Raw genomic sequence first — 18,129 nt, 5'->3', positions numbered from 1 at the left:
ATGCAATACTGGTGGAAAGGTTCAACCTCTACTGCCATACCACCAACATCCACCTCTGACGTCATGGGCTGACATAATAAAATAGGAAGCATTAATTTTAGAGCAGCATTTGTATTTCAATTTGGAGAGAAAATGAGGAATATATAATCATTTATTGGAGAAAAGCATAATGAAGAGGAAGGCTTGGAAGATTAAGGAAGGGAAATTTGTGAGTAGATAGAAATGGACTGATTTGGTAGAGAGAGTGAAAAGCACTGAGCCTGATACTGTATGGATAAATGGTATCATCATTTGTTGGTATCCTCAAGTTGAAATTGGATGCTTTTATAAATAAGTTCTTCTTCAGTTCAATTGAGATGGTTGTATAGTAACTGTTGAGTCAGGACTTGAACCACTGATTGAGCACTTGGGGAAAGGACTCAGCCTTGGGAGCACAGATGAAGGCAATTCAGCTGTGTGACCTGAAGGGGTGGAGCCTGGCTGCACCTTTCTTAGACCTCATTTAAGGGCTGACTGCCACTAGGGAAAGGTCTCCAGTTGGAGATCCCTCCTTTATGGAGTCTTTCCTGCAAGCCTATTTCTTTGGAGAAGGGTGAGTGTTTTTCCTTTTCCTTTGTAACACTGTTCAATCTGTGCTAGTTTCATTGTTGTTATGCTCCTGTATTGCCCTTCTGCCATGATTGTAACAATGGTCAAAGACCTTAAAACTCTAGACGTTTCCTTCAAATATTTTCCAGAATTGTGTTCTCTTTCCTTTTTCTTGATGGTAACAGGTGCAGGTGTGTAATTAATGCTGCAATCAAAAGGTAGAGACAAATTGTAGCAAAGAAAATGTGCTTAGAAAGCACCTAGATTTGCAGAATCTTTTTGTCACTGGTGAACTCTGCTATCAGTATAAATACAGAGTGTTTATAAAGTTTTGATGTTGCTAGTTATAACCTTACCTACTGTTGTTGGGATATTTTTTTTTCTGCTTAATCTTTTTGGTATAGTGATAAAATTTGCTCAGGTATTAACTTATGCTTCTTACAGGCTTTTCTGTCTTCCAACAGAAACTGAAAATTTCTCTTTAAAATGAAAGAAACTAAGCTTTTAAAATATGTATTTAAGACTGAAAGTAACTTTAGAAGTGCAGGTAACAGACTTTATTTGGTAGTACCTGGAAAAACCTTCTGTGAGTGGAGTGTGATGATGTATTGCCTTAACAATGGAAATGCAAAGGATCCCATGTCTTCTGGTTTGACTGCCATACTAAACCAGAAGTGGAGTTGGACCTATCCTGTACTAGAGTGAGCCCTCAAGCAGTTTCTTGCCTTGTTCTTGCAACTAATGATCTTCAATGTACTGCATGTCTTCTCTTGTTTCTGTAGCCTTAAATCCAAGCCTACCTAAACAATAGTTACTAGATCAGTGTTAGCACACATCACCTCCAGTACTGTCATGATGCATTTCTTTATAACCTGCATCAATATTCCCTATTCCTTCAAGTTTAGTAGCTTATTTCTCCTAAGTACCTTTTACTATTCAGTGAAAGTGGGAAATGTGTGATCTGATGCTATTTTTGCCATGGAGGCTGTGCTGCCTGTGCCGATCAATCTGAAAGCCTTGAAAGGCTGCTGTAAATTTAAGTGTCTTCTGAATTATAGTCGCATGCTAATGAAACATATTCACTTTCTCCCTTATTTCTTTATGTCACTTTCCCAATTAAGTTTTCAGTGTGTAAATGTAACTCAGCCACATACAGTAAGGAGAGAATAACGGTCTTGGAGCTGTTTGAGTGATTTCTTGTACATTCTGGGGAAAAAAAGAAGATTATTGAGGCTTGTAGAGTTTTCTTCCCCCAATATCTGGGAGATGCTCTAGTACCAGCTGGATGAGGCCACAGAAATGGTCCTGTTTGGAAGCCTGAGGATGAAGCAGAACATAGAAACCAAAAAGCATGAAACACAAAAGACAAGAAATAACCAGTGGCAGGTGCACAAACTTGCCAAGTGTTGACTGTCTTTGTACCCTTTGGAGAAAAGCTGTTCATTCCTCCTGAGCTTAACACTTTGAAAGAAGATAAATGTCCTCCCACCATACTCCATTGAACTTGTGCTGGGTCCAGGCAGCAGGCTCAGCAGAGTGCTGAATGCAAATGCTTGGGGTGTAATGCAGATAGAAGTACACTTCCGTAATCAAATCCTAGCTAATCTGCTCAACTCTGAATGCAATGCTTGGCCTGCTAATAAGGCCGTGTGTCAGGCAGAGCACTGGCAGGCTGTATCACCCTCTTCCACCCTGCAGTGGTTGTGGTGCGTGCAGTCTCTGCTGTCCCAACCAGTAAGAAATACTACAGCTTTTCAGCCTTGATATTAGGAAAAAAGAAATAAGTCCTTCATCTGTGAGGGTCAAGAGTTTGTTGCCAACTCAGGTGTTTTGATATGTGAATCTAAAAACCATGTCTCTTGAACACAGATTTAGCTGTACTTATGCTATTATGAACTGACCCGATTTTGATCCAGATTCTGGATTTTGAGAGGAAATAAAGATGTTTAATGTTCTTTTGTCTAGACTTGTACAATTTTTGCCTCCTACACTCCAGCTGTCCTTTTAATACAGCTTTCTCAGTCATCAGAAAGGCTTTAATGTATTACTTTGGAGAATTTTTTCTGGTACTGGGCTAGACTTAAATCAAGCACCAAATAGTCATATGTTGGAAAAAGGCTATGCACACTATAACTTATCGTTAAGAGTCTCCTCTTTATCAAAAGTGTTTCTGTTTCCATATCAACAGTGTACCTCAGTAGTGCATGTTATATAATGTCCTTGGGATTTTAATGGTCTACCTCAAATGCCTGCTCTCTTTCTTGTTCTCCCATGTGCCTTAGTCAAGTGCTACCACTTAGCATATTGTATTGATTATTTTTTTGTCTGTGTAGCTGCACATTGAGCTCACCACTTAATCACTCCAAAGCTAAATTTTCTATCCTTGTTACAAGGGCAAAGTGTTTAAAAATGTCAGCTCATGAAATATAAGCAAGAGTTTTACTGCTAGGGTTGAGTGAAGTGATAATTGTTTATCATTTTCCCTCTGGTTACCTCTCTAATCTGAAAATCTGAGTGCTTTCTGAAATTAGTATGACTTTTTCAGCTTGATCTTGTTAGATGCTTCCTTCTTTTAATACTTTATTTCTTATAGCTTTTATTTTTTGGCTACAGTTGGTTCTGATCTAAATGTTTTCCCTCAGAATGCTTTCTGTTGTTCTCGTAACTTTTGCAGCAGTAATTAAAGTGTTTCAAAATTCTATCACCTCTGCGTAACAGTAAAGTTAACTAGAGAAGGACTTAAGAGAGGTCAAATAAGCCAGTCAATCCTATGCTATTCCATTGTTTTCTTTGTTTAAGAAAGCTAGGCTATCATGCCCAGCCACAGCTATGAGTTTCAGATCTTTTCTTTTCTACAAAACCAAAATCTTCCATAGGAGTATGGGTTCATTTATTTAGTCAGGAAACATGTGAAAAAACAGTGAGTTGGTTCAGAATCTAAGATTAGGCTCGTGTATGAGGCTGGCTTTTAGAAAAAAATAATGTTAAGAGGCCAGAAACTTTCTATCTGACCACTGACTCTTGCTAATTAGAGATTGAGAGCAGCTGTCAATTAGGCATTGGGACTGGGAGCCTAGATCACATAGCAGGTACAACACAGAAATATGCTCAACTTCCACTTCTTGGAAAGTTTATTCCCTGTTTGAACCTTACCCATCTCAAATGCTCAAAAAATCATGAGTTAAGTGAGTGAGACACTCTGAGGTACTGAGTCTTTTATAATGTATGTTGATTTGTCATTGTTTCTTGACATGCTTCCTCAGGGGCTGCTTGTAAACCTTTTGGTCTGCAGATGAGGGCCTGAAGCTTCCTTTTAAGTGAGGACCAAGACTTCCCTGTCTCCAGCAATTTCAGGAACAGGAATCCTAGTAAGGATGTTGTGCTTGTGATAATAACATTCAGGTTGGGAGCAATCAAGAAAGCACATCTATAGTTAAAGGTGCCCTTCTTTGTGCACTCCACATAGCCCGTGGAAGTTTCCCCTGCACTGGTATGACTCCAAGTCTGCATGAGCATGAAAACTCATGAGGGAGGCATGCTAGATAATATGGGAATATGCTGGCATTGGGTGAGTTTAGAGTTGATGTAGTTTACTCTATACCCCGTTAAATGCAAGCTACTGGTTTAATTCGCTAGATAGTATCTGTTCTTTAAGTTTGATTAGTGATTGATGGCATTCATATTTCACTTCTGTGCATTGCTGGACTCCATTGGGACTTTGGACAAAATGATTCTTGGGTGGATGCTGGAAACAAGCAGCTTGGTTTTTTTTGTTTTTTGTTTTGTTTTTAAGATATAAATTATTGAAGCAACCTAGTTTGAACAATGCGTTTAGATCAAAAGTGTGTTGCAGTGGAGCCTAGCTAATGCCCCAACCAACTATACTTCCAAATTTTGCCTTTTGGGGACAGGAAAAAGCTGTCAAATGCTGGCCTGTCTGTTGTTAAGAGTCATTGCAAGCAAACAACTCTCATAATAATCATACCACATAAATCAGTGGTAGCTGACAGTTAGAATCTTGGCAGGAGATTTCACAGAATCACCCGGGTTGGAAGGGACCTCAAGGATCATGTAGTTCCAACCCCCCTGCCTAGCAGGGCCACCAAACATACACATTCAGATCAGGTTGCCCGGGACCCCGTCCATCCTGGCCTTGATTTCAGAGCCACAGGAAAGAATTTGGGAGATGGATCCACACATCTGTAGGCTGAGGGAGTAAACTAAGATGACAACACATCATGGTAACCTTTTTCTGCAAGTGGCAGGTGGGTGCATAGTTCAGTTAGCCATGTGTTTTTCCATACATGCATACTTTTCCCTTTAGTCATGCAAAATCCTTCTCTCTCTGCTTTAAGGAATGCCACATTTAGACAAGGAAAAATAATCACAGTTGTTCATAGTTTGACTGGGCCTGTGTGCTGCAGAAGGATGAAATAGGCAACCAGGGGTTGCCTTCTGTTCAGAGCTTCGATTATGGATTATCTTATAGAACATGTGCGTGACTGCCCCAAGAGCAGTTTGAAATGAGCAATGCCTTGTTTTCCTGCTGATTAGAATTCCCTCTCAAATAGCACTGAAAGGGCTCCAAGGGCCCAGATGAAAAATATGGAACCTCGTGCACTGCGTGCAGCAATGCCAGTGGGTCCCAGGGTCCCAAACCCAGACAAGGTTCTGCTTCTTGGAGGGCTGTGCCATTGGTGCTTGACCAGCAGCCATGTCAGGATGAGGCCCAGCACTGCACCTCCTGCTGAGGAGGTCATCATGGTGGAAGGAATGAAGGTTTTGTGTGCAGCACAAGCTGTTGCCTGGAGGGAACTGTGAGCATTACCCCTCACACACTCTCTTGCATCCAATATTAGGCCATGTTGTCTAAACAGATTGTGGTGATTCTCTTTGGAGAGGAAAAGAGAAGCCTTGAGCTCAACCCCCAGCACCCTTCACAGGCTCAGGCAGCAAGGCTTGTCAGGACAGCAGTTTCCTGCACACAATTCTGGAAGTATCTAACAGTATATCAGCATTCTTCATCCCTTTTTCTGTTTTCCTAGAGTAGTAGTTTTGGTTCTTTCAGCAGCTGCCATGTCAAACATATCCAGAAGGAGACTGCAGGAAGCTGGCAGCACCTGGCAGAGAGAAAGCAGAGCTGGAGGGATCCTGCTGCTGGCTCAGTGGCTTTCCAACACCTCCCACTGGGCTGGACCAGCCTTCTGGCAGCAGGATCCACCTTAGCCTCATGCATCCCAGCATGGATGGCATGCTGACTCCTCCTGATCCTGAGGGTTGGTGCTCTCACTGCTCAAGGTGTGCACCTGATGGCTGCTGAGGTGCCTTGCTAGTGTCTCTTCTGCTCTCTTCCTCTCCTCCATTACCTCTTAGTTGTTCACTGATGTATGTCGTAAATAGTCTGATAATTTTCTTAAAATACCTTTGAAAAATGAAAATCGATGTGAACTATATAGCATGAGATCGCTAGTTAGGAATAGCTATGGCAGGTGAAGCAAATTGAACCCTGCTGAGGGACCACTGTTGTTTGGGTAGAGTTCAAAGGCTTAGATGAGAATAAGGTATTTGATGATTAATAATGGGAAAATAATCTTTATCTGTCCAGAGAATTAGAAGAAGCACAGGGAAAAGCTATATGAGCAAATGCAAGCTGCTGCAGTCTAAACAGTGCAGCCTAACTAAGGATGTCCTCATACATGTACCACTTGTTCTGCTGCACTGTCATTAAGGTCAGTGATAACTACTCATTTGAAGGGCTTTGATTGCTTGGTGTTCCTGCATGGACAATTTAATTTAATTTTTAAAAGAAATACTGTAAGTCTGTCTTCACAATGTTTTGCATCCAGGGCACAGTGAGGGTAAGGCTCCCAAACTCACTTGCTGCCTGTTGATAATAACATCATGAATTAACAGTGGGAATCTGTTTTGGCAGTAGCTGTGACTGCCGAGTGCCACAAAAGGTAAATAAATGATAATAATTAAAAAAAACAAGTTTCATGGTTACATAAACCACTGCTTTCTGAAGGGACATCTGATTTTTATAGCAGGCTTTGCAGCAGAGCTGCCACCAGGGCTTGGTAGATGTTGACCTTTCTGTGTGAGTGGGTGGTAATGCGTGTGTAAAAAAAGAAGTGAGGTGTGAGTGCTGTGAGGGGTTTCTAGGCTTTGCCGGGAGGTACAGAGCACTGCAGGGTGTCCTGACCCAGCCAGGAGGAAGGAGATGCCTGAGCGCGTGCTCTTCTGTGAGGTTTCCAGCCCAGTGGGCAGCCTGAAAGGCACAGTGCAAGTGCTGCATCTGCTCTGGGAAGGAAGTAGTATGTGCAGGATTTCTTGTGTGCTTATTCTAGTTCTAGTCTTGTTTATTGCTCTTTTTTAAAGCTGGATACATTAGGGTGCTTTGGTGCATGTCCATTCAGATTTGCCAAGGCTTGGTCCAGCTTGGGAGACAGGCCAGCTGAAGCCTTCCTGTAAGTGGAGTGGCTGAAGGAAGGAAATCACGGCTGGCAGAGGGATCCCACCAGCTCCACACACTGAGCTTTCAGCTTGCTGCTGAGCTCATAGGTCCAGGTGTGGCTTTGCAGAGCACCTTCTGTGCCTCAAGTCCCTCCTAGCTATACACAGGGCTGACTTCGTGCTGAGGGTGCTGCCAGAATCAATGGGTTGAGGCACCTGGCTGTTTTATGTTGTGAATGTCTTATGTATGGTGAATGGGCCACACAACATTCTCAGCCTCAAAACAGTGCCAATGTTTTAACATGGAGAAAAAAAAAAACAGCCCTGAGGTCTGGTGTGCAGAGGCAGGAAAAGTTATTTTTAACAGTATGGGAAGGGCTGTACTTACAAGGCTAATGCTACCTACAGTACATGCCTTACATTTTGCTTGGCAGAAACAGACCTCTCTCGGGTTACAGAGCTGGAGGGGAATAGCAAATGTGTGTGCTAATAATTGCCATGCTACTATTTTTAAAATTCTGCCTGCATTGTTTGTATCATTGTTACCCAGCAGTGCCTCCCCAGGCCAGGTTACCTGAGGCAATGCTGGGTTTCCATTTAGGAGTCTGTAATAATTTTTTTGTATTTTGCTTGTTTCTTCCCCCTCCCCCTTCTTTCCTTGTATCTAAGTACAAGCATGCTTTTGTACTTAAAATAATAACAACAAATAATCCTATGGATGGGAAACTTATTTTGGCAAAGTTTTTGTTGTCTGACTCAGATATTCCACGTTGTACTTGCAAAGGCATGGAACACCCTCCCTCAGCTGTGGGTGCACAAAATGGTTTGATGGCTTGGTACCTTCCTCATCTGCTTCCATGTGCCAGCCCCACTGGGTGGGCTGGTAGGTGATGTGATGTCAGGCACTCAGCTCCCCTTTACAAGCCTGCTCTCATCCCCCACAGGCATTTGCTCTCTCCTACTGCTATCGCCTGAGTGAGGGCCTTGTTGTGCACACTAGCAAATGTGAGTATGCATCTGCAAGGAGAGTTGCTGAAGAGGCAAGCGTAGCCATTACTTGCAGTAAAAACTGAAACGTTGGTGAGAATTTGTCTAAATGAGAAAGAATGGCCTGGCCCTTGATAAGTCATGGCTGCTGCAGAGTTGGTATGACCACCTGCTTCCCATTGTGGTGAGGAGCAGGCCACCCTCTGTGCAGAGTGAAAATGTTGGGGGAGCAAAGCAGCCCACTGTCAGTATTGCAGGTGCTTGTCTGATAGATGTCTGGAGAGGCAGGAGGAGGGAGAGAGAAGGAGGGCTGTCCTCATGTACTGCCTCAGGAGTCAGCTCCTATCACCTCCATGTGCCTGTGCAGAGGCAGGATAGCAAGGTTAAACAATACATTGCTGTAGGTTTTATTTTTATTCCTGGGCTTTTAAATTATTAATGCACAGCAGTGACCACACTTGCTGTTAAGCAGTACCTTGCAAGCCCATTTAAAATATTTAGTACTTAACTAGCAGAGCAAAGCAAACAAACATGAGTAACTAAAAGGGTAAGGATGCACTTAATTTTTAAACAGTTAAAAACAAATCGGTGATCCACACCATGACAGGAGCCCATCTGGCTGCTCTGGGCAATGTGCAGGGCTCCAGGCCGGCTCCTACCTGGTGCTGCTGGTTCAACAGTGGTGTGGGCTGGGGGCTGCCATCTCTGCCAGCCACCATGGAGCTGGGCACTTCCCCCCTCCTTCCTTTCTAGATATGCATTCATTGTGGGCAAATCTCACTGTGGCATGTCCTTGTGGGTTGGAGCCAGCTCTCTGACAGAGTGACAGTGTTCCTTCTGTGTGAGTGGATGTTGCCAAAGAGAGCAGACAGCAAACCTACTCTCTCCATGGCAAAGAAAGCTGAAAACATCCCCATTGCTGAAACAAGATGTGTGTCAGCAAGAGGTGGGCCCAGCCAGAAGAGGGACCTCTGAGAGGAGGAATGAGGATGAGAACTGACTACCTGTGAAAAGGAGAGGCAAGGAAGCAGCATGTATATGAGGGAGAGAAGGAGAAGGATGAGCCTGGGAGACAGGGAACAGCTTAAGGTCAGGTGAGGAAAAGTGGAACAGAATACAGACAAGTAATATTAGATGTAATAAAAGTCCAAATAAAAGAACTCAGCAGGAGCTGGAAAGCATAAAATGAGTTCTAACTAGGGGGAGAAGAAGATTAAAACCATGGAAATAAAGTAAAAAATGGCTAAGGCTGCATATTAGGAAGAATGAAGGTAATGCATTATTCAGAGAAAGTTTGGGTATTTACTAGGATACATCAATGCTATATTTATATGAGTAACACAAATGCATGTTAAGGTTGCTTAAAAGGATTGCATAAGTCTGGCCAGAGCACAGTGCATGGCTGCAATATGTGACAATAAATAATTATAGGTGGGAAGGGTAGAGTTACCAATGATTAGAATTTCCTGACCCTGCTCATTGTAAGATGCTGGTTTCAGTTACTTATAGCTGAGAAACTATGATGGGCTGTAATTTTCCATATCAACTGTGTCTGCCTCAGGCTGACTCTGACAAACAGCACTTCAAGAAGACTGGGACAAGACTAGGAGCTTGCAGAAGATGGAAGCAGGGACATGTGATAGAAGGACCTAATGGTATTGCTTGCATGCTAAAGGACAAAATCCGGAGGATGAAAGCCCAGCTGGAGCAAAGACCTGAGGCAGACTTTAAGGGCGGCAAGAAGGAATCCTGCAAGTATGCTGGCTTCTGAAAGAAATTCAGAGTAAATATAGATCAACTCAGAATTGAGGGAGGCCATCTAGCCACAGATGACACAGAACAGGCTGAGGTGCGCAAATACTAGAAGAGTCATAAATGTGATGGATCTGGATCCTTCTTGTTAGTGCTGGCCCATGTGTCAAGGGGTAGTGCTCCCAGACTGCACCATGGGATGCTTGGTGGGACCCGAGGAAGCAGAGAGGGATGCAGCACAGGATAAGTGCCAGAAGAGCACTGGAGATTTTTGAGACTGAGTCAGGCAAAGCCGTGGCTGTCCTGAGCTGGCTTTGCTGGGGACCCTGCTGTGCTAGGAGAGCAGCTCCTTTCCTGCTGGCAGCTCTTTGGATCTGCAGACCTGCAGTGGGAAGTATTACTGAGACTGTGCTGAAAAAAGGTCCAGTTACTTTCTGAAATTGCTTTTTGAAGTGACTTTTTGATTTGAGAAGCTTTAGTGCTTCTGTATTTTCTCTTTGAGAGGTGAAGGAGTGTAAGTGCTGGATCATGAGCAGAGCTCATCCATCCAAAGCGCTATCCATCAAAGCAACCTTTACTCCATAGCACACAATGAAAACCCAAGATTCTTCTAATGTTTCCCCCAGTCAGAAGGCACATGTGAAAGCCTCGGGCAAAATGTCCCATCTTCCCTGGTGCTGCAGGTGATGAAAGAAACAAACCAGGTTCAGCTCTTGGTTGTGCTTCTTTTTGGAGTGGTAGCAGACAGCTGCACATCTGAACCCCGGCAAAGTTTGCACACATTTTTCCCCTTTGACATCTGAATGTTTCTGATGTGCCCAGAGACCTGATAGGAGTGACAGCCTTGAAAACATTGGAGGAAATGACTAATTTTTCCTTCAGAGCACAGATTAAATTGTGCTCAATAAAGAAAAGCAAAATAGTGAGTAACTGCTAAGTGAAACCCAGTTCCTCCATTCAGTAAACGAAGAGTTCTTTTGTGGGGGGAAAAAAAGATGTGGACATGGGCGCATCACAAAGACCATACAGTAAATGAGACCAACTGCTAGAAGAGATTTACTTGTATTTTTCCCCAGTATTTTCTCCCCTGTTCCATGCTGTGCTCAGTGTGGGGCAAGCAAGTCTGAGCAGGAAGGGGCTGTGCTGCTGCTCCTTTCAGAACAGTCTCTCCTTTGCCCCTGGCACCAGGAGAGAATCTTGCTAACACTGTACTGGTATATTTGTAGCCCATCTTTAAATTTAGCAGGCAGCTGGTATGTAAGGAATGGGTGCAGGCACACACTGTATCTTTGTGTGTTTTCTTTGTGGGGCAGCAATGTTGGTGACGCACTCAATGAAATTCAGAGATATGGCTCTGAATGCAGTGTGAGAGATGCTGAGCCCAGCAGAACAAGCTCCAAACTTGGAGCCTAGCACAGGGTAGGGGATACAGACTTGGTACCTCCCAGAATGTCATCTGTGTCTACCCCAGAGGAAGAAAATCCTTATATGGTTTAAAGTCAGGAACCACTGTAGGAGAAATTGTGGAGTTCTCGCAGTACAGCAAGATCACCAGGGGAGTTCCTGGGGATCTGTGCAGTTCAGCAGAACTATACTTGACCTGAAATAGGTGGTCAGTTTTGAGCTGACAAAATGTGGTGATAGCCTTCAAATTAGTAAGGAGGATACGTGAAGGAAGGACCTCACAAGACTGAGACAGAGCAAATAAGTGACAAAAAAAGAGACAAATGAAATGCAGTGTGGTTGATGTTAAGTGATGCTCATGAGAAACTGAACAACTCCAAATCCACATATAAAATAATAACCCAGAGATTAGAAGAGGGATCTGAGAGGGCTGGACACTGTATTTCAGGAGCTTAATTTAGAGTTGTAAGGAGTTCCTGAAAAAGTAGGTACTGTCTGGTACTGTTATGGTCAAAAAAGCATATCCAAAACAAGGAGTTATTAATGTATTGGAGAAGGAAGTGAACTGAATGCTTTTGTGTACATTTATCATCTTGAATTTTCTGTACAGTTCTGATCCTTTTGCCTCTAACAGGTTGTGGTAGATCTGGAGAAGATTCAGAAAATGGATAGCAAGGATGATCCAAGGTGTGGTAAGCCTTCTGTACGGGTGAGAAGGTGATAACAGAGAAGAAAATAGGGGTATAAAGGTGGATAAGACATAAGCTTACAAAATCGTGAGGAAAGTAAAGAGGATCAGAACTCAACTAATACAAAAACTGAGACATCAGATGATGGTAATCAATCCAGTTTCAGACCAAAGGAAATGTGAGGTTCCCTGCACTGCAGGTAGCTGACTTGAAGTCTATCACAGGATGTTGTGGGTGCTGAAAGCTCAATAGAGAATGAAGCTCAATGGAGAAAGACTTCCTCATTTGTGTTTAAAAAAAAAAAAAAAAAAAAAAAAAAAAAAAAAAGGCACCAAAAAACCCCCCTTGTAGCACTCTGATTCAGGACAAACCCCAGCTGGTACTATTGAACAGGTGGGACTGTCTTACGGAGAAGAATTGTAGAAGCTAGTCTTATTTCTGCTTTTCCTTAGGTACTTGGTTACAGTGACTGCTTGGAGAGGAGTTCCTGGGCCAGGTAGCAGTGTCTGATCCCAATTCAAGGGGCAGGACTGTAGGCCTATTAGAACTTCTTGTCTCTGTGGAGTATATGGCTGTCTCAATCAAAATGATGAAATGGTTGAAGAATTATACTAAACATTCTAAATTATGTTTTAAATTGCTATTTTGAAATGTTATATTTAGGTCTAAATGTTCCTAATTTTCTTAAAAACATGTATCTGCCCAAAACTCATTTAATGATGAATCAATAACCCTTGTTCCTGTGTTATGTAGGCAGCAAATATGGTGCTTTTACTGCAAATACTGCTCTTGGTTAAACAGCACTTTCCCCTCTGGCCTTTACTAGGATCTGTTTTCCTACGCTTTTCCTTGTACTCTGGATGATGAATGCTCATAGCCCTTGTGTCATTTCCTTGTTTGGCAGTAAGGATGGGGAGGGCTAGTAAAGAAGGGTTTTCTTTCTCTGGTATGTCCTGTTCTTCTGCCAAAGAGATAAATTTTTCTCTGTGCAAAGGAATAACATGAGCCCTTCAGTAAGCACTGTGAAGGGGAACTCTGCAGCCCCTACTCAAGTTCATTTCATTCCAAAGACTCTCAGTATTCCTGATGGTTGTAGTAAGAACAGTCCAACAAGAATTGAGAATACAGATCAGGGTGTTCTTAGAAGACACTAAGAGACTTCACTAAGATTCTGATGGGCATACTGCTCGTTGGGACAACTAGAAATGGTTGAGTGTAATAAGTCAGTTGTTCTGATACATCCTTAAAAGTAGTTGTACTGGAAAGAGTATTTGGAGGTCAGTTAATTCAACTGCCTGCTGAAAGCAGAGTGAACTTAAAGTTAAGTCAGGTTTCACAGGGCCTATTTGTCATTCATCAACTCCCTTGCGCAATTTTTCTTTCCAGGCTCAGCCCTGGCAAATCCCAATGCAATGATCACTGTCTTAGTCTTTGTTGTGAAGAAATCATGAATGTTGCAAGGTTAGATTTTTTTTTTCTTTTTCCTCATGTTTACTCATATTACACAGTTGGCTGTGATTTTGGCAATTCATGCAAAACAGTGGGAGAAAGAAAGGGGCAATTGTACTGCCTGTCTGTGATGTAGGAATCAATGAAGAATAAATGCTGTGATCTGAGTATTTGGGCCTGTCCCCTCTGAGAAATGATTTGGGTAAGACTGATTTCAAGTACTCTGAAGAATCAGGGAAAATTAACAGTCTATCCTGTCCATGAGAGTTATGATTGTTGCTCATCCATTGGGTGAAGTGATGATTCTGATTGCATCCAGATGGATTGACTTGAACAGCTTTTCTTCTTTGCTTTGAAACTGTCTTCCCCAGCAGAAGTAACTTCTGAGACTTCCTGTCTCCATTAGAAGATGCTAAGAACATGAATGGTATGTGACACTTCTTACTAGATTGGAAAGGCCAGATTTTGCCCCCTCTGAATCACCTATTATGCTTGTCTCCCCACTGTGGAGCCTCTGCTGGTGAGCACTTTCTTGCTGTACCCAAACTGCATGCTGAGTGCACTTGCTGATCCTTCCTTGTTGCACCTGAAGAAGCACTTGACATTTACAGTTCAATGCTCCATAAGAGCAGGGGAAAATTGAAAACACTGGGTCTGACTTTCTCTGCCTGATAGTGTCAGAACTACAGGGACTATAAATCTGGAAACCATTTCTGGGAGAGTGAACATGAGCCAGCTCCAGAAGCTTGGTGCTCTGGTCTTCTAATTGTAAACACTAGCATGCTGGCAAGTATATGCCACAGGGTTATAGCTGTGGATCTTGTGTGTCCAGACCTTTGCCCTCTGCTCCTGGCTTTGATAAGCTGTGACTGGGCCAACTGCTCATGGGCTGGCGTCAGTATATGCAAGCTTGCTGCCACCTGTTCCTGAAATGAAAAATTAATATGCTTATGTTCTGACCAAATTATGCTGTACTCTAATTCCTGAAGAAAATGTTGATAAGAGTGCTTTTGAAAAAAAGGTTTTTTAATATCCTTTGCAAATAACTAAAGGAATTCCAATTAGACCTTACATGTCATTTTCATTTCCCTTGTCATTGCTGTCTAATTCTGAAAAATGCTCCCATCTCTACTGCTTTCATGTATCATCTGCTCTTCTTATTTGTCCACTCAGCCATAATCCTGGTGGTGACATGATAGCTATTTCCATGGCAAGAGCATTACAAATTCTAATAATATCTTTCACTGAAGTAGCACTTTTATGCTTGGTAGAGCTGTGAAAAATCAAGTTTGATATACACACTTTCACCATTTTGTATGGTTTTCTAATCTCACATTGTGCAGCTTCTGGTTACCACATTTCACATCACTTTGAGAATAAGCTTGTGACTCTTTTTTTTTCCTTCCTGTTTTTGATTAAAAAAAAAATTCTCATCAGGTTGAAATTTGGATTTATTTAGGTTTTGGATGGGAACCAAGGCTATTCAGCATTTATAAATAAGGAATTGTTCCTATGTGTTAAAATAGGGTTGTTTTTTTTTTTGTTTGTCTAACAGAAAGTAAGATACAGACTCAGCCCTCTGAGTTTCAGCCCATCACCTTTGCATTTCATTACTGCTATCCCATGCATCTTTACTTCAAAAGGGTAAGATATACATTTTTGTTCTGAAGTTTTACATTAAATACTTGTTACATCTACCAATGAAATCAAATAGTTTTGGGGAGATATGTGGCTGGCACCCAACGCAGTGCTGCAGCATTATAGGGTGGTTTGTGAGATGCAGTGCCAGGAGCACAATGCCCCAGCACAGTGGCAGGAAGGACTCGTGTGGGCAGAATGCTAACAACTCACTGTGTAGTTTTCCCAAGACATGAGGGTTAACTTCTGTCAGCACTGAGGACAATGAACAAGAGATCTACTCTGTGGTTTGAGTTCAGCACAGATGCAGAAAGATGGGCACTGCTGATCCAGTGGCACCTTTTTGTATCACTGCAACGCCTAAGATTTCTTCATCTTTGGTAAAGAAAAATGTCTGTGAAATGAAAGACTAATGGAAAAAAACATTGAACCACTTCTCTGGGTGCTGGCTTGGGGCAAAAATGGTATTTCCTTGACTTCTTTAATTAGAGCTTAATTCTGTTTGGTGCCTGAATACATGTTGTTAGAGTTGGCAAATTTGTGCTGTAGCCTCCTACTGAGGCTTTGGTTGTCTGTTCAAATTCTTCTCTGATACTTTTTTCTTATATAATACAGGCCTCAACCTCAGCCAGGTTCCTATTTAATTGTTGATTAGGAAGAATTTCACAGAAGTTAAAGACTGACACTGCAAAACGGTTCAAAAGAGGACTTAGTCCCCTTGCACATTGCTGTATTAATTATAAAATGCCTTCTGGAAAGCTGAGAATATAATCTGAGTCAGTATTATGTCCAGTGTGTAATGCTTCTTAGCTCCACAAACTTTCCAGAGTTGGCTGTGCAATTTATATTTTGTCCCCAGAGAACCTGTGATCACAGTCATGCCCAAGTCAGAAGTACTTATTAAGTTCATACTAAGTCCACTTTTATTAATCTGCATTAAGTATGGATTGCCCTGTCAGATTACATCATTTGAAGAACATCTTTTCCTTTTGGCTGTCCTATATTTTGTAATGTGTAGCTCTGCATATCCCAAAATGGAGCTATTTCACAAATTCTAAGTACGTGCTTCTTTGTAAAGGCACACCCACAAAAAGCATAAATTACCAAAGTGCCATAAATGTAAAGTGCATGGTCTGTGAAATTCTGTGAGAAATCCCAGGAAGACCTTTCCACAGCTCTCACTGGCCTTGGAGCCAGACTGCAAAAACAGAACCAATATAAAACACAGAAAAACAAAGGTTTAATGGAGAATGAGTGACACAGTATGTGAGTGTACAGTACAATGTGCTGTGGCACTATGCTATGTCCTTGGCCGTGTGGAAGAGCATTTTTGTATAGAAAACTGATGCATTTTCAAATCTGTATTGTATTTGGAAAGAACGTGCAGAATCTGTAGCTGTATGAAGAAGCAAAGCAGTTTGATTATGTGTTCTTCAGCAAGATTGTCTCCTTTCAATTTTTTTGTGTAGATGTTAAATGCCTCCAAAAGAACAGACACTACCTCACGAAGACCTTAGTGACTGTGTACTAGAAATTAAGGCTTTAATGGCATTTTTATTTGCCTTTATAAGGTTGGAAATAATTATCTATAATATTGTCCTGGTTTCAGCAGTGACTTTTTTTTTCTTCCTTATGGTTCCTGATATAATGCTATATTTTGGATATGGGAGAAAAGCAATGTCGATAATGCAGCGACATTTTAGTTGTTGCTGAGCAGCACTGCACAGATCCAAAGACGTGTCAACTTCTTCAACTGCCAGTAAAGAGAACTGAGGGGTCACAAAGAGCTAGGAGGGGACAGAACCAGGACAACTGACCTAAAATGGCCAAAGGAATATTACATATCATGTGACCTCATGTGAAAAAATGTAAAAACAAAAAAAAAAGGTGGGGAGTTTGTTGGGCAAGCAGCTGCTGCTTGGGGATTGGCTGAGCATTGGTCAGCAATTGTTTTGTGCACCACTTGTTTTGTGTGTATATGTATTATATCTTTATTGTTATTATTCTCCTTTCATCTTCCTTTCCTGTCTTAGTAAATATTTTTTATCTCAGTCCACAAGCTCTGCTTTGTTAGTTTGTATTTTTTTTTTCTGATTCTCTTCCCACATCCTAGGGGGGTTGGGAAGGATTGGGAGTAAGTGAATGACTATGTGATGGTCAGCTGCTGCTGGATTAAACCACAACAGATGTTCTGTCTGAGATCCTATCATTCATGACTAAATCAATGTACAAATTCAAAAGAGACTAATAGCTAAATGGGGCTTATAACAAAGTGTGTAGTGTGTAACCAATAATGTGACAAGGTTATAAAACCTGCTGGAAAGGAATAATTAAAATTCTGATTTCAAAATCAGTATTCTAGGATTCTTTTTTTTACTTTTTTCTACCTTTTTTGGTGTGGCTAACAAAAGTTGATTCCTGCTAGGAGGTGTGTACTAGTGGCAGCCTGAAAGAATGCACCAGGCACAGAGACTTTGGCTGCTTTTTTGTTGCCATTTCCATTTTTCTTGCTACCGTAAAATATTTTTTAGCAGCTGCCTTTGCATCAAATTGATCAAGAAAAATCACTCTGCTTTCAAAAAAGGATTTTTAACTCTCTTTTATTCATCCTTATTTTACTCAGCGGAAGTAGCATCTATTGTATTTTGTAGCTAGCTGTGCCAAAAGCATCTCTGTGTTTCTAGCTTGGGATCCTTTCTCTACTGTTCAGTGCCAAACCTCACATTTCTAAGGATCTCAATTCTGTTGCCTAAACAACAGCCATCTAATGCCATTTGAGTGCCAGAATGTTTCAAAACCAAGAGAAACTTAAGCTGAAGGTTGAAAAGAAGGCCAGAAGGAGAGTGGTGAGTCCCCCGCAAAATTGCACAAGCTGTGCTGTGAGTGATAACCCCCTGGAACAGGCAAGTGGACAGGTGGATGTGTGAAGTGCATTGTAACCTGCCTGTCATGCATAGAGGCAGTGGACCACATGAGAGGTCTGTTCAGTGCGCCACAAGAAGCTAGCAGTTGTAGTCACTGTTGATGCCAATAAAGGAATGTTCTATGAGGCAGCAGACTGGGGTCCTGTGCTGTCTAAAATATTATCAGGGCCATAAACAGGGCTTAGGAAGCAAGCAAAGAACCCCAGTGCACAGAGGAAGCAAAGGAGCAGAGAGACAGTATTAAA

The 18,129-nt window shown here is 42.0% G+C and overlaps 1 long non-coding RNA gene across 1 annotated transcript; it reads left to right on the top strand.

The window, feature by feature from the left end:
• The first annotated feature begins 452 nt into the window (after window positions 1-452).
• Window positions 453-17,348, top strand: LOC128079367 (uncharacterized). Its single transcript, XR_008206086.1, has 3 exons — window positions 453-592; window positions 14,878-14,966; window positions 16,636-17,348. It is a non-coding gene; the product is annotated as an uncharacterized LOC128079367 (long non-coding RNA).
• The last annotated feature ends 781 nt before the right edge of the window (window positions 17,349-18,129 follow it).

The sequence above is a fragment of the Tympanuchus pallidicinctus genome, unplaced genomic scaffold (assembly GCF_026119805.1).
Source record: "Tympanuchus pallidicinctus isolate F22 unplaced genomic scaffold, pur_lepc_1.0 scaffold1, whole genome shotgun sequence".
Classification (NCBI taxonomy): domain Eukaryota; kingdom Metazoa; phylum Chordata; class Aves; order Galliformes; family Phasianidae; genus Tympanuchus; species Tympanuchus pallidicinctus.
Note: the sequence above shows the minus strand (reverse complement) of the source record. Positions and strands in the feature narration are given on the sequence as shown.